A 16,004-nucleotide genomic window follows, 5' to 3' on the forward strand; every position below is an offset into this window, starting at 1 on the left:
CCTCTATTCTTCGGCCCTCCGGGGCCCTTGCGTAGTCGATGGTGAGGGAAAGGGGTGTTCGACCCTTCCAGGGCCTCACTCGGCCCAGCGCTGTGCCGGATTGGCTTCGGGCACCAGGCGCCGGGGCCAGAGCGAGATCAGGGGGGAAGGCTCCACCGGGGGCTTTCTTGCTCCACGTCCCCCTCGGAGGGGAGACATGGCTTTCCCCAAGCGCCGGGCCTTGTCAGCGGGGCCCGGTGGGAACAGCCAATGGCGAGGCAGTTTGGGCGGGGGCGCGGCCGATGACACGGCGGCGCTCCCGCTCAAGTGACGGGCTCCAAGTAGGCTTCAGGCCTAGCGCGGCCTGTCACTTTCAATGCTGCGGCCCTCTCCTGGCACCGAGGGAGCAAACACGGCGCTGGACACAGCGTAAAGGTGGGCAGCCCCAGGGCGGGCCGGCAGGGCCTCAGAGGCGTCGCATGGGCGGCGCTGATGCCGCGGTGACGAGGGGGCTTCCCCAGGCAGCCAGGTACAGCGCTCTGTGGCGCTTCTCAGCGCTAGGCGCCGGCAGGGCAGGAAGGCACTTTCGACGATTCCTGACAGGGCAGGCAGGATCTGACACAGTGCTGGGCAGGAGGGCAGATTTCAGCGCTCCACAAGTTAGTCAGTCAGATCTGCAGGCAGGATGGGCAATTTATAGCGCTTGTCATTCAGTTCAGACAGGGGGAGACAGGTAGGCCCTGCTGAAGGCAGGGAATGCGCAGGGCAGCTCAGTCCAGTACCTGGTCTCATGAAATAGGTTTCTTGGCGCTTGGATGGTTCTGCGCCCTTAGTTGCTTGTTTCTTGAAGTTGAAGAGGGGTGAATGAGTTGAAGGCTTGAAGAATTTCTCCTCAGTCACTGCAGATGGGCCCTGGGGTTCCCTACCACTGGGCCAGATCAGGGGGCTAGCTTTGGACACCTCACTGAGCTTAAGAGGCAGCACCTAAATCCTGTCACTCCCAGTAGCATAGGTTCCTCACTAGGCCCTCCCGCCTAAAACTCCTGCGTGGGTTCCCTAGGTCAGTGATGCCCCAACTGACTGGAAAAAGTTCCCTCCCTGGCTTATATATGCCCAGGTCAGGTGACCACTCTCTAAGGCGGGAAAAGTCAGGTCTGCCTTCCTTCTGGAAGGTTCCAGGAGCTTCCCCACTCTAACTATGGACAGGGGCTGGGTGGCTGGTGTTGCAACAATGTATGGGGACCCAGCCTGCTCCTGGCAACTAGGGTGATACACTAAAAAGACCACGCTGCAGTAGCAGGGGCCAGTGGCAGCCATGTTGAAAGTAGAGAGCACCTGCACCCTAACATAGGTTAGCTGTGAAAAGGTGCCCGAAGACCTAAGGGCCAACAAAAAATAGGTGGAAAAAAATGAGGCAAGGGCAAATAAGCTGTGAGGGCTTTATTACGTTGAAACAATGCCTTTAGTACATCAATATATCTCCATGTTTTGGTGAGGCATAATACAGAAAGATAATTGAAAATCATTTATGATTAGACTCAGATTCTCATTTTTGGGAGGATACCTTCTGAGCGTGTACAGCATACAGCATACATTGTTTTTAAACCAATGTATTAATTTATGTTAAGCATATTGTCACTTATTATCACACTTTTTGAAACCATATACTTGTTGATTACAACTTGCAGAACAAAACATCAATGATTAAACTTTGACAGGCAATAAATCTGTACATAATACAACACTATCATATCAAAATCAATTAGTACAGTTAAAGAATTTAAAGAAAAACTCCAAGGGGGGCCTGAAAGGTAAAGTACAGCAATATCATGGGAGGTGGTTCCTATAAAGAGAACAAAGCAGGCGCATTCATGTGTGGCTAGTGTGCAAGCGTGATAACATTTGTATTGTTTGCTTATTCTCCTTCCTACTCTAACTGTACCGGGCCTTGTACGATTAGACAATCTGCAGCATTTTCATTTTCCACAGAGGCAATGATCTTCTGATGAATTGTTCTCCCCCAATAGCAAGGGGGTAAATGAGGGTGGCCAAAACCCCACATTAGCTGTCCAGTGAGGACCATTAATTGACAGCCAACTCACAAATTTGAGATGAGATTTAGGTACACCATTCCTAAAACCATGCTGTAGAAATAAAGAATAGAAACGGGAAGACCCAACCTCCTGGTCAGAATTATGCCCACCAGATGCTCTGCAACAGCAACACAAAATAAAAGAAGTAATACTTGATGTTGTGATATAATCGCTGATTCCCCCTTTAAACATTTGTAAAAAAAAAAGCACAGTTTAAATGGAAGAACTGACAAGACTCAATAATAGATTCAGACTGGTATTAGATTAATTATGTTATTGTATTAAAGATCCAGAATTTATAGCCATTAGCAGTCTTTTGAGAATTTCAGTTAAGAATATCACAGCTTGCATTAAAGCCGGAAACATTTAGGCAAGGCTTTATCTGGTGGTTATTATCAGAATCAGTTTACAAAGTTATAGAGTCCCACTACCATTAAGGTAGAAGGATAGATTGTTGTTTAACAGCTTAAATCCTACACAGAAGGGGAAAGTATTCAGATGCAAAGTCCATTAAGGGTGAGTCTATTAGCATAAACAGGGAAATAAAAGAAATAAAAAATTAAAATAGTTTGGCAAAGAAGGTTTCAGTCCATCAGCTACCAACTGTAGCATCAGCAAGGCAGTCCAGAGTAAGGAAAAGTTTCTCAGTAAAAATCGATCAGCATAGCATCCTCTCGCAAGGGGAAAAGAAAAAGTATGCTGTTGCCCCTCCTTTTGGGTTTTTCCTTTTATGCAGTCTCTAGAAAATTCCAGGGATGTAGCATCACACCACCATTACACAACTGTTGTGTGCTCAAATTCACATAATGTCACCTAGGTCACGTCAACAGTGAGGTGCTTTTCCGTGCTGGTCATAAGAAACAAAATATTTGAGAGTCCACATAGGCCTAATATCAGTGAAAAAGAAATACACAGTCTCCATCTAAAGCAACAGCTGAAATCCTGTTCCCACAGGAATATTTCACTGTGAACATTGAAAAAACATTTAGGAATGTCGATATAAATACATGTACAGAACAAATAAAGCAACATATCACTATTTCTAAATAGTTTAATCGTATTTGGTCATGGTAAAGGTCAGCCTTTAAGTTAGCAATACACGTTTTAAATTAAATAAACTCGAAATCATTATCAAATACAGTGTAATAAAAACAATTCAAATTGCGAATATGTAGCATTTTCACCAAAGAATATTATATGGGAATAGCTAGAGTTAGAAATACCCTACTACCACAATTTTTCTCAACAATCATATAAGTGTATATTTTTCTAAGTTTATACTACAAAATTCGTTTTGCACTCTTCATAAACTATAGAATCTCTACTATTACTATGTGAAATTTCAAGACTGTACCGGGTTTCTACACATTTTTGCACGGACATTTCGAATTGCTGCTTTCTAACAGAAAACCCAAAAAAGACTAGGCCACTTTAATTTCATCAGTAAACGTAAAAAACTGCATATTCATAAGAAACTCTTATTAGTGCACCTCGTTTATAAGTATTAGAATCACTTTAGTATGTATGTTTTCTTTATCTTGCATTTTAAAGCACACTTTTACAGTGCTTCTACTACACTTGTCTCATTTTCTTGTGTCACATCCCTGTGCTGAGTGAAGACACAAACACACAGCCTGTATACACAGCAGACTTGCATTGCTGAGTGCAGGCACGAGGCAGAGACACAATCTCTAAAGACTAGGCTATTTTTTATGTTGTGCACAGTGCAAGCTAATGTACAGACAGGTTGTCGTTCGACATTATTGAATGGTAATACGCTTCTCCATGGGATTGCATACGGTTAAAACTTGGTTATTTGTAGCATTTATTCTGATGACTAGGTAAACAACTCTTCCTTGCTTGATTTTGCTTGCAAGTGTCACTCATAGTCATTGAAATGTCACTCATAATTACACTGAATTTATGAATATTTCACAGATCGCAATTTCAAACCTTGGCAGCTATGATCAGGTTAGAATATGAAAAGTCTCTTTAGAATTGAAAACTCCTTATTTCTTTAACACACTGAAGTGCTTCAGCTTAATTCATAAGATTTTGTGAACTTTGGGGCATATTACCAAGATTAAGCGATATTTATCGCTTAACACGGTTAGCGGCAATATTATTATCGCCGAGCTCTGCCGATTTTTATCGCAGATAAACCTTGCTATTATCAAGGTTTATCTCAAAAGCGATAAAAATCGGCCGTAATGCATGAATATCGCTGAAAAGTCAGCGATATTCATGCATTACCGAGCTAATGCTCTTAGCCATGTTATCCACCTACCATTGGATAACATGGCTAAGAACTGCTCTGGGCAGGCGTTAGCTTTTGGAGATATTTGCGCTTAGCGCGAATATTTCCAAAAGTACGCCTTTGTAGGTAATAGGAGATAGCGATGTTAGTGACTGTTTACAGTCGCTAACATCTTGGCACGCCCACTTTGCATGTCATTAGCGATAAATATCGCTGACATGCAAAGTGGGCCCCAAGATGATCGCTATCTCCTACTAGCTGTCGCTAACTGGTGTTAGCGACAGCTAGGTAATAGGGCGATTAAATTATCGCCGCTTTAGTGGGAAAAATTCCCGCTAAAGCAGCGATAAGGCCCTTGGTAATATGCCCCTTTATTCTTCAAAAGTGTATGTTTTTAAACTTCAACTGAGTAACGTTCCTGTGCTTAACCTCTGCCAGGATGACAACAGCACCACTGCTTAACTTGGGCTGTTATTTGCCAGCGAAGGTTCTTATGTTTTTTTAGACCAATGCTCATTTTACTAGTGCCACGGGAGGCCATCCTGATCCAGTCCTTCAAAAGTGGAAATGTCACATGGCTGCATTTCCTTTTGGCAAGGACGCCAAGGCACTATGATGAATACTCTGCACCAATATGCATTAGGATGCAGTTGAGCTTGGGCAGTGTGTGTTGTTATACAGCATGGGCACAGCCAGTACTGTGCAGTGCAAATAAAGTATTGTGTTTGATGCCCTGGTAGTCTTTCTTCACAATGGTCGTGGTGTCTCCGAGAGGCTCATACTATCCCTGGCCGTGCACAGGCAGCACAGCAGACTGCACAGAAGGGACTCGCGAGCAGTCACAGGACTCTTGTATGGAAATAGTGACCTTAATAATTCATGCCTCCATTCATGCTCTGGTATCGCCAAATAAAACCTGCCATGATGAAAAGGAAATACTGTTGTCCGGCCTGGGCCAGAGCCTAGGGTTGTTGAGTCGAGGCAGTGTACCTACCTGCAGTACTGAGGGTGCTTTCTTTGCCCATAAATCAAAGAAAAGGGACACCTGTTGCGACCAGGCATTACCAAAGACCATAAGTTACTGTACTCTGATCTGTGAAATTTGGAATAGTTTTATAAAACACGTTTTAAAAGTATGGAGCGTGTGAATTCTTAAATACTTCTGGTAATATTTAAATAAATACAAAAAATGTTGACCCCTTTTTAATTCTGCATTTATTAAAAAAGAAATAATGCATTCAAAATGCACTGCACGTAAAATTAAAGTTCATTTGAAAGTCTTTACCTTTTCATGAACAAATCTTTAATGCCAGGATTATGTGGATTTTCTAGAGTTGGAAATGTACTTGGGATAACAGCAATGAAACTCTTCTTCCTAGGGCTATCAAAGGATCATTCTTGGTGTGTGTTTCTAGCTTTCAGGTACATTATTTCGTGCCTCATTTTTCTTTGTTCTCAACCTTGAGAGCTAAAGCACCTGACAGTACAATGAGGGGCTATATGAACCACCCTAAAAGTAATTTAAATGTTGAAGGAAGAGATCAACGTGTCTGTGGGCCTCTTCCTTTTTAATTTATCCAATCATTTACAGTGTTAACCTATTAAAGGCCGAAACATACAATAGAACTGTAGAAAGCGACTGCTGTTAGAAAGCATTCTACACACATACAAGTTTTCTACTGAGATCTTATGGCTATTAAGGCAGTGCATACTTGTGTTTGTGTGCAGTTATGGCTAGGTAAAAATAATGCGCACTGTGCTACTGCTCTACACGTTACCAATGCAAAGTTTTTCATGACTGGCAGTGTGCTGTGTAATCCACAATTTGAATCGGTTTTGTTCAAAAGTTTTCTTGGGAGAGAGGGGGCAAGAAATACACTCGCGTAACTCTTTTGAGTTTGGCTGGCTCGCAGCGCTCACACATTTTCATCAGACCTACAGTTTTCGCCCACCATGTTTAAAAACCACCAGCCGCCACTGCTTTAATTGCTGTTTTCACTAATGCTTTGACTGAATTTAACACCGCTCATACGCTGAGTCCACTTATCATATTCTACCAGACTGGTTACCTCATTAGACTTGAGTTGAATTTCCATCAAGTTGGCTAAGGGCCCTTGAACATGTATTATTGTGCTATTTTATAAGCAGTAGATCACTAATTAACCTCTGAAGTGGACTTTAGTAGAAATTCGATTTGACAGTAAAGGAAAATATTCAAACTTTATAAATTAATGTTTAACAGGTTAAACCTTACTTTAGAGTACAAAACCCTAGCAGGAATATCAAATGGTTAGCTATTTTAGTGAAAGCCACTGGACAAAAGTTCTCCCAGAAGTAGAGCAAAACTAAAACAATCTACCATTATTAGATTACTTACAATATAGGTCCCTATCACTTCGGAGCCTATCACATAATTTTGTTTTGTAGCTTGGTAAAAAATTATATTTGAGTATAGGAACTGCATACTGTGTAATGGGGCTGTTGAGTCATTATGTTTGTAGTTTGGTCTGCACGATTCGAGCAGTATAGAGTCAAAATATCGAGTTTTTAATTTTGAGTAGACACAATATCGAGTAAAAAATATAGAATGGACATAATATCGACTAGACATAATATAGACAACAAAAATATCGACTAGAAAAAATTAATATCGAATAGAATGGACATAATATCGAATCAAAAATATAGAATGGACATAATATCGACTAGACATGATATAGACAACAAAAATATTGAATTAAAGGTAAGTTAATATTATTTTTTATATTTTGTATAATATAATTCTGTAGCGGGTTGTGGGTTTATAGGGGAATAGGGTGGGAAGTAATTTAATTATAATTAATTAAATTTGTTAATTTATTTATTGATATTTATTTAAAATTAATTGTTAATTAATTATTAATTGTTAATTAATAAAAATTTAATTGGTAATTAATTATAATTGATTAATTGATAAATATGTTAATTTTATTAAATTATTTTCTGTAGCGGGTTGTGGGTTTATAGGGGAATAGGGTGGGAAGTAATTTAATTATGATTAATTAAATATGTTAATTTATTTATTGTTAATTATTTTGAATTAATTGTTAATTAAATAATAATTGGTCATTAATTAAAATATAATTGGTAAATAATTTTAATTGATTAATTGATAAATATGTTAATTTCATTAATTTATTTTCTGTAGCGGGTTGTGGGTTTATAGGGGAATAGGGTGGGAAGTAATTTAATTATAATAAATTAAATATGTCATTTAATTTATTGGTATTTATTTAGAATTAATTGTTAATTACTTATTAATAGGTAATTATTTAAAATATAATTGGTAATTAAAATTAATTGATTAATTTTTAAATTGTAAATTAATTTATTGTTAATAGGTAATTAATTAGTATTAGTAGGTAATTTTTATAATTAAATAATTTTAATTTGTATTTATAATTTATTATTTAATATATTTTATACAATTGTAAAATATTTTATTTAATTTGTAATTGGTATTACTATTTATGTTATTTATATTTATATATGAAGTATTTACTTTCCCTACTATTGCACTCACTGGAGTTGGAATAGTAATTTTTACCCCTACACTATCCAACACTTTCCCTACTGTTGCACTCTCTGAAGTTGGAATAGTAATTTTAACCCCTACGCTATCCAACGCTTTCCCTACTGTTGCACTCTCTGGAGTGGGAATAGTAATTTTTACCCCTACGCTATCCAACGTTTTCCCTACTGTTGCACTCTCTGGAGTGGGAATAGTAATTTTTACCCCAACGCTATCCAACGCTTTCCCTACTGTTACACTCTCTGGAATGGGAATAGTAATTTCTACCCCTATGCTATCCAACGCTTTCCCTACTGTTGCACTCTCTGGAGTCGGAATAGTAATTTTTACCCCTACGCTATCCAACGCTTTCCCTACTGTTGCACTCGCTGGAGTGGGAATAGCAATTTTTACCCCTACGCTATCCAACTCTTTCCCTACTGTTGCACTCTCTGGAGTGGGAATAGTAACTTTAACCCCTACGCTATCCAACGCTTTCCCTACTGTTGCACTCTCTGGAGTGGGAATATTAATTTTTACCCCTACGCTATCCAACGCTTTCCATACTTTTGCACTCTCTGGAGTGGGAATAGTAATTTTTACCCCTACGCTATCCAACTCTTTCCCTACTGTTGCACTCGCTGGAGTGGGAATAGTAATTTTTACCACTACGCTATCCAACTCTTTCCCTACTGTTGCACTCTCTGGAGTGGGAACAGTAAATTTTACCCCTACGCTATCCACCGTTTTCCCTACTGTTGCACTCTCTGGAGTGGGAATAGTAATTTTTACCCCTACGCTATCCAACGCTTTCCCTACTGTTGCACTCTCTGGAGTGGGAATAGTAATTTTTACCCCTACGCTATCCAACAGTTTCCCTACTGTTGCACTCTCTGGAGTGGGATTAGTAATTTTTACCCCTACGCTATCCAACTCTTTCCCTTCTGTTGCACTCACTGGAGTTGTTACAATAAATTTAAACTTCTTGCTATCCTACGGTAAAAATATTGTATGTTTTGTTAATAATATGTATATATATATATATATATATATATATATATATATATATATATGTATTAAAAATAAATTAATTTTTTTAAAGTTGTATTAATTATTTTTAATGTTACGTTTATATAAGTATTTTAAATAAGTTTAAAAAAATTATTTATTATTATATTACTTTTAAATTACTTTTAAGACATTAAAAAAAATAGATATTTTGACAGTCTATATTTTTTACACTCGATATTTTGGAGTCGAAATTTTTGTACTTACCTGTTTGAAGATAGGCAGTCGATATTCTGGCATTCTATATTTTTACCTCGCTATTTTGGCAGTCGATATTTTTACCTCGATATTTTGTCATCTCGATATTGTGACTGTCGATATTCTGTCAGTGATCCGATTAGAGCTACATATAAAGATACTCTTCATATACAGTTTGCATACAGGATGTTGCTTCTAGATTACAGATTATTAGTGAACTGGTATGTTAGTTTTAGAATTATTTTAATTACTATATATGCTATTTTAAACCACTTATTAACTATTAGTAAAATAAAAAATGATATGAACAATAATTATTCAGCGAGGGTATTCTTTCCAGATTCATACCAGATTTTCCGGCTCTTCATTTAATAGTGGTTGGGGAATTTCTGATGTGTTTAAAAAAGACTGAGGTTCTATAGACTTTTATGTGCTACCATGTGTTAGGTATGTCTGCACTTCTATGTTTAGTCTGACAAGTGTGGTGCAGCTGATGACCCTAACTTACAAACTATACAGTCTATCATACCGATGCACATATTTTGTCACAGCCACGTTAGCATTTAGTACCAAAAACACTGACTATTAACTAGACAGGCATCATGGAAGCACTTGAACACACAGCTTCATTACTGGCTGCCCTGTATAATAAGAAAGTGAACCGTGCAGCTTCTACTTCTTACTTACTACACACATTTACAGAGCATGCAGTGTGAAACAGGGGTAATCTAATACCTATAGGCTTCTTCGCATGTGTCATCAAAGCGTACCCCTAAAAAGCACTGTACACTCATTGATGTCTTTAGAAAGATGCTGAGACTCACATGAGTGGCATGACAAGAGTCGATCTTTCATTTTGGCTTAGGCCTGGTATTGCAAGCTCTGCCCCTCTAATGAAACTGGTAGAGAAAAGCAAGCTTTAAATCATGTTCAAGATGTATTAACCATTATCCTAGTCCATATAAGTCTCTGCAACGGTGCAAGTAGGCTGAACTGAGTGATGTGTGTGCTTTAAACTGAAAGCGTACTCTGTCAAGTTTGAATATCTGAGTGCTACCATGCCTCAGATATGTCTGCACTTCTACATGCAGTCTGACACGTGTGGTACAGCTGATGACCCTAACTTAAAAAGCATACAGTCTATCATACCTCTGCGCAAATTGTGTCAGTTACTTCAGCTTGCAGTCCCACAACCACAGATCTCTTAGCTAGGCAGGAGTCATGGAAGCACTTGAACAAACAGGTTTATATGTGGTTGACTTGTATAATGAACAGCAAGTGATGCATGCAACTTCTACTACGCACATTTGGTGGGCATGCAGTGTGAAACAAATATAGTCTATTACCTATAGGCTTCTTTACATGTGTCATCTTGTTTCCGAAAAGGCACCGACACTCTCATTTAGGTCTCTAGAAAGATGGTGACACTCAGAAGAGTAGCATAAAGGTAGTCAGTTTTTAGGGCTTGCAAGCGAAGCGAAGTAAAGCGAAACAAAAAGCCCTTTTGGTAGGGTTTCAAAAATGGACCTGGAAATTCCACAGAGCTCGTGCGTGTTATTTCCTAGGTCCATTTTGATTGGGCTTTGAGTGCGTGTTGTTTTTAAACCGAACACGCAATAGGCCATAGGCGGTCGCGTAGCTCCGCCCATGGCCTATTGGTGTCTGTTAACCGCACCAAAGCCCATATGTCTGCAATTATCGCGGCCAGACACGGCCACAATAATTGAAGACATATGCTCGCAGTGGCGCGCGCGCGCACCACTCCCGAGCTTTTTTTTTTTGGATCCATTTCACGGCGAAGCAACTAAATGCGGACGTCTTGTTTTGATTGGGGATGCAGGAAGCTGTTCATGGGAAGCTGTTCACGGTGCCATTGGCAGGTGGCACCCATTTTTACCAATATTAGTGCCATTAGTACTGTTCAAAGGTTAGAGAGGAATGTGGACGTGTGTAGACTAGGTATTTTTCTTTTCTTACTGAAGGAGAAAGTTCTGCCTGATTTTTTATCTAAAGATGGTGATGAGGATGAACTCGAGGCATGCCTTGTTTCGTAAACTTGCTAGTGACACCTCCTTCCCAACCTAACCCAGCGTAAAGATACTAACGCAGTACTTACCGTGCCCTGGAAGGGAGGTGCAACGGAGCGCACTGTACCATCGGATAGTTCTAGGTTCGGAATTCAACACGGGATAATTGGTACCCATCACAGATTTTCAATTTCCAAACGGGGGATAAAATCTGCGTGTCCTAATAATTGCTTGGTATTGTCAATAGTTTAAATCCAGCAGGACTTAACTGCGCCCAGGTGCTCCCGCTAATTACTGAGTCCGGCAAACTCCTATTCAATTGAATTGCGGCCCCATTCTCAAACGTGTGTGTGCAGGACTGATTTACGAGGGCAGCCATAAACGATGCCCTGCTGGCAGGCTGTAATGTCAGCTGCTAGATAGCCCTGGTAGTTCCTGCTTGCAAGTGCGCAGAAGAGTGCCTCGTGCATACAGTGTGCTGTAAGGCGCTGTCTTTGATGCCTGACCGCCCCATATGTGAACTTGGTGCGCTCAGACCGAAAACAGTGGAAGGGGAGCACTGGTGATAAACATATGTGCCGCAGAGCGGGCCTTTGTGGTGCATTTAATCCCTCAGTTGCAAACTGTGTGCAGCCGATTTGCTTTGTTTTGAGTGAGGGTGGCCGCCTGAAGCCCCTGGATTAGCATATCCTGCTCTCAGAAGATCGGGCACCCTGTGTTTGCTTTGCTTGGAGCTTGCTTGCTATGTGTGAGCATCCTGCTGCACATGCACCTCCCAGCTGAATTTTGAAGCACTCATCCCCTTGCCAGTTTGTTGCTGCTTGGCAGGTTCTGCCATTTATCCTTGTGATGCCAAGAACTACCTAGTATGTATGGATATATTTATATATTTTTATCTCCATGAAAGCGGCAGATGTGTGCTGTGCAGATGCTGGTTAATGTGTTTCATTTGATATTTTTAATCCAACCCAGGATAAATAACAGAAAATCCTTTATTTGCTATTTTGCGGGGCCTTTTGTAATCAATAAGTGTGTTCTTAAGATCACTTGGTGTGTGCACTCGACCCATTCAGAACAGTAATGCAAAACATGCCATTGTGACGTGCACCAGAGGAACCAATTATTAGCACTATCCACAGAGAGGGCTTGAAGCATGCACTCTAAGCAAATTAAAGTCTTCCCTTACAGTCTGCACGAGCAGTGCCGCTTCACTGGTTGGCTTCATTCTGCTGTGCTGCTTGAAAAGACTGTCATATATTGGGGTGACTCACAAGCACTTTCCTACCCCCTAAAACTATTCTAGTCCCGCCGTATTTTTAGCTCTCTGGGTTTTGACACAGCAGCTGCCAGACTCACCTATTGCTAACAATATACATCGAGGAGACTTTTGGCCTGCCTATTTGGACAACTGGTGTTTTTCAATCAGTTTCTTCCTGCCATTGGTTTGAGCCTTTGTCAATCACGCCGTAGCTCTGCCTAGTGGCCTATTAATCTCTCGCCTGTTGCTATTGGCTTTATAGACATAACTTACCAGAATAATATCCAATTGAGTCGAACTGCATGAAGAGCTACTTTACAACTATAGCCCTCTCTGTTCGCTCATGTTATGTGCCTTGCTCTAGTGTGCCAAAGCTGTCTGCATTAGTACATTAAGCCCACACCTGTTGCTTGCTTAGTAAAGCCAAGAAAACCTAAGTTTTGTGCATACATTTCACAGTGAACCTCTCCCTGATCAGTGAATGGTCAGTAAGCACTCTTGGACAGCAAGGACTCAACTCACTTGTGCTCTTTGAATCCCTTTATTGCTCAAAGCACACTGATGAGCAGAGTGTGTCTGTGCCTCATGAACGTGAATTCAGAATTTCAGGCTGAGATTTCCTTTTAAAATTTGGTTTGATATTGTACATGCTATCTTTCTGTTTACAGTCAGATCGTATAACCTGCAAAGGCCTGTTACAAGGTGTTCTGAAAGTGTTTTTTGGTCAATACGACAGTCTTGCCAAGTCATCCATTGAGAATTGAATGTATCTTTGGCCCACAGTCAAAAACTTCTCCTGAGACTGCTGTGGAGAAGAGGGTGTTATGAGTATGAATATGTGACGGTGAAAGAAACTATATTAAGTGATATGTTTTGTATTAAAAGTGTCGCACTCGCTAAGGTGCGTTACGTGTAAGAGGGGGATTCCCTCTACTTTAACTTGCTGTTTGCCGTTAAAGCCTCCTTGGGTCACCTGGCAGGGAGAGAAGACCGGAATTGCCGGTCTATGTGCTCCGTAGACCTGTTGTCCTGCTGCGGTGTCCCGCGGTGCGGTGACACAAAACATATCACTTAATATAGTTTCTTTCACCGTCACATACTCATTGGTCCTGAGGAAAGCCAGTTTTAATCCAAAAGGCCTGGCTGAAACATGTAGACCACACAGGACGCAGGAGATCATAATTCCCTCCACCGCGTCCGCTTGCCTTTTAAGCTGCTAACAGGGGCCCAGGTATTAAAGTTTATCCATACACCCTCGGGCACTGGGACCCACTGTATAGCTTTTAAAACCTTTCACTTTCACACTCACCAACACTGCACACTCAGCAAGTATACCAGCTTCTCAGTAATCTGGAGTCGCAGCACACCCGGGACACATTCGGTGTCACTGTGGTGGGCCCGATGATGAAGCATGCCACCAACTAGGTTGGTGGGTGAGGGCTTCATGACCAAACCGAATGGTTTGTCAACAGGCGCACCTATTGAGTCATTTATACACAACGTAGCTAGTCCTTATTGATTTACTATTTACTGCTATGAAATGTCCCACTCCATGGGCCAAGGCCGGTAGCGATCCGTTTTAAAAATGCATTTTTTCAGAGACAGAAGTTATTTTAAGACACTTAAGACACTTTTTTGCAATAATTCTTTATTGTTTTTCAAACATAGAGGAAAGGTAGACACATCAGTGGTCTGATCATTCAGGTTAACACATCAGTGTAGCACTTTTGGGAATATTTTCCAACAAGATGATTTCATCAGTGCACATTGCCTAGCGAGTAATACACACTGTACCTTCTTCTGAAAGTTATGCCTGCTTCAAGTGACCTATCTTCTTTTGGTATTCTTTCTTGAGGCTTTTTGTTCTGACAGTTTCTTGAGGAAATCTTGTTTTCGAGCTCGTTTCCAAGGAACATCTGCCGTGATATTTCTTTTGTGAGACAGTCTGCTCTGGTTATTTCAAAAGGTTGTTTGTAATAGCACGTATCCCAAAGGTAGTCTGCTATTTCACTTCATTCTAGTGGTACTATGTTCTGGGTGTCCATGAAAGAGGAGGCCTTGATAGTTTATCAAAAACTACATTTTACACTCTATAAATTCTTCCACCACTCTGACACCGTGCAGATAGTCAGGTGCACTAGCCTGACCTCTAACTATGCACATTGTAATGTAGCGCTTACTACCCCTGAAGAGTGGTCAAAGTGCTTTTCGTCAAGTTGCACGCTACTCCGGAACCCAATAAGTATTAGTTGTGAATTAGTGAAGGGAAATATGAAAATTAATTTGAACATTGGACATGTGAGTCTGTTAGTTGGATTAAAAAGGATAGTGGAAGCATAGAAGAGGGAAGGGTCTAAAAAGTGTTTATTTGGAGATCATAGCAGTAGGAGGAGTACTGGGATAACCAACCTCCAAATGCCACTCAGTTCCACATAATTACACGCCACATAATTACACTGCACTCAATGTAACATACACTCCAAATACCACTCAGTGCCACATAATTACACGCCACATAATTACACTGCACTCAATGCAACATACACTCCAAATACCACTCAGTGCCACATAATTACACGCCACATAATTATGTGCTACATAATTACACTGCACTCAATGCAACATACACTCCAAACAATGCCACTCAGTGCCACATAATTACACACCACACAGTTACACTCTACTGAATGCAACATACACTCCTCATAATACCACTCAGTGCCACATAATTACACGCAACATAATTACACTCTACTCAATGCAACATAAATACAGTCCACATAATACCACACACTGCCACATAATTATATGCTACTTAATTACACTGCACTCAATGCAACATACACTCCAAATAATCCCACTCAGTGCAACATAATTACAAGCCACACAATTACACTCTCCTGAATACAACATAACCTCCCCATAATACCACTCAGTGCGACATAATTATATGCAACATAATTACAATGCAATCAATGCAACATACACTCCAAATACCACTCAGTGCCAGATAATTACACACAACATAATTACACTCTACGGATGCAACACACACTCCACACAATACCACTCAGTGCCACATAATTATATGCTACATAATTACACTGCACTCAATGCAACATACACTCCAAACAATACCACTCAGTGCCATATAATTAAATGCTACATAATTACACTCTCCTCAATGCAACATACACTCCAAATATCACTCAGTGCCACATAATTACACGCCACATAATTACACTCTACTAAATACAATATAGACTCCCCATATTACCACTCAGTGCCACATAATTACACGCCACATAATTACACTCTTCTCAATGCAACGTAAATACACTCCACATAATACCACTCAGTGCCGTATAATTACACACCTCATACCTACACTCTACTCAATGTAACATAAATACACTCCACATATTACCACACAGTGCCACTGTAAGAACTAGGACCTCCAGTTCTCCGGGGGGTAGCATGGCTCGAGCAGGAAGGCGGCCAGGGGCTTTTGTGTAAAGCAGCCACTTAACACACACATCCAATGAAACACACAGTGGCGCAATAATGGAGACCA

The sequence above is a fragment of the Lissotriton helveticus genome, chromosome 2_1 (assembly GCF_964261635.1).
Source record: "Lissotriton helveticus chromosome 2_1, aLisHel1.1, whole genome shotgun sequence".
Taxonomy (NCBI): domain Eukaryota; kingdom Metazoa; phylum Chordata; class Amphibia; order Caudata; family Salamandridae; genus Lissotriton; species Lissotriton helveticus.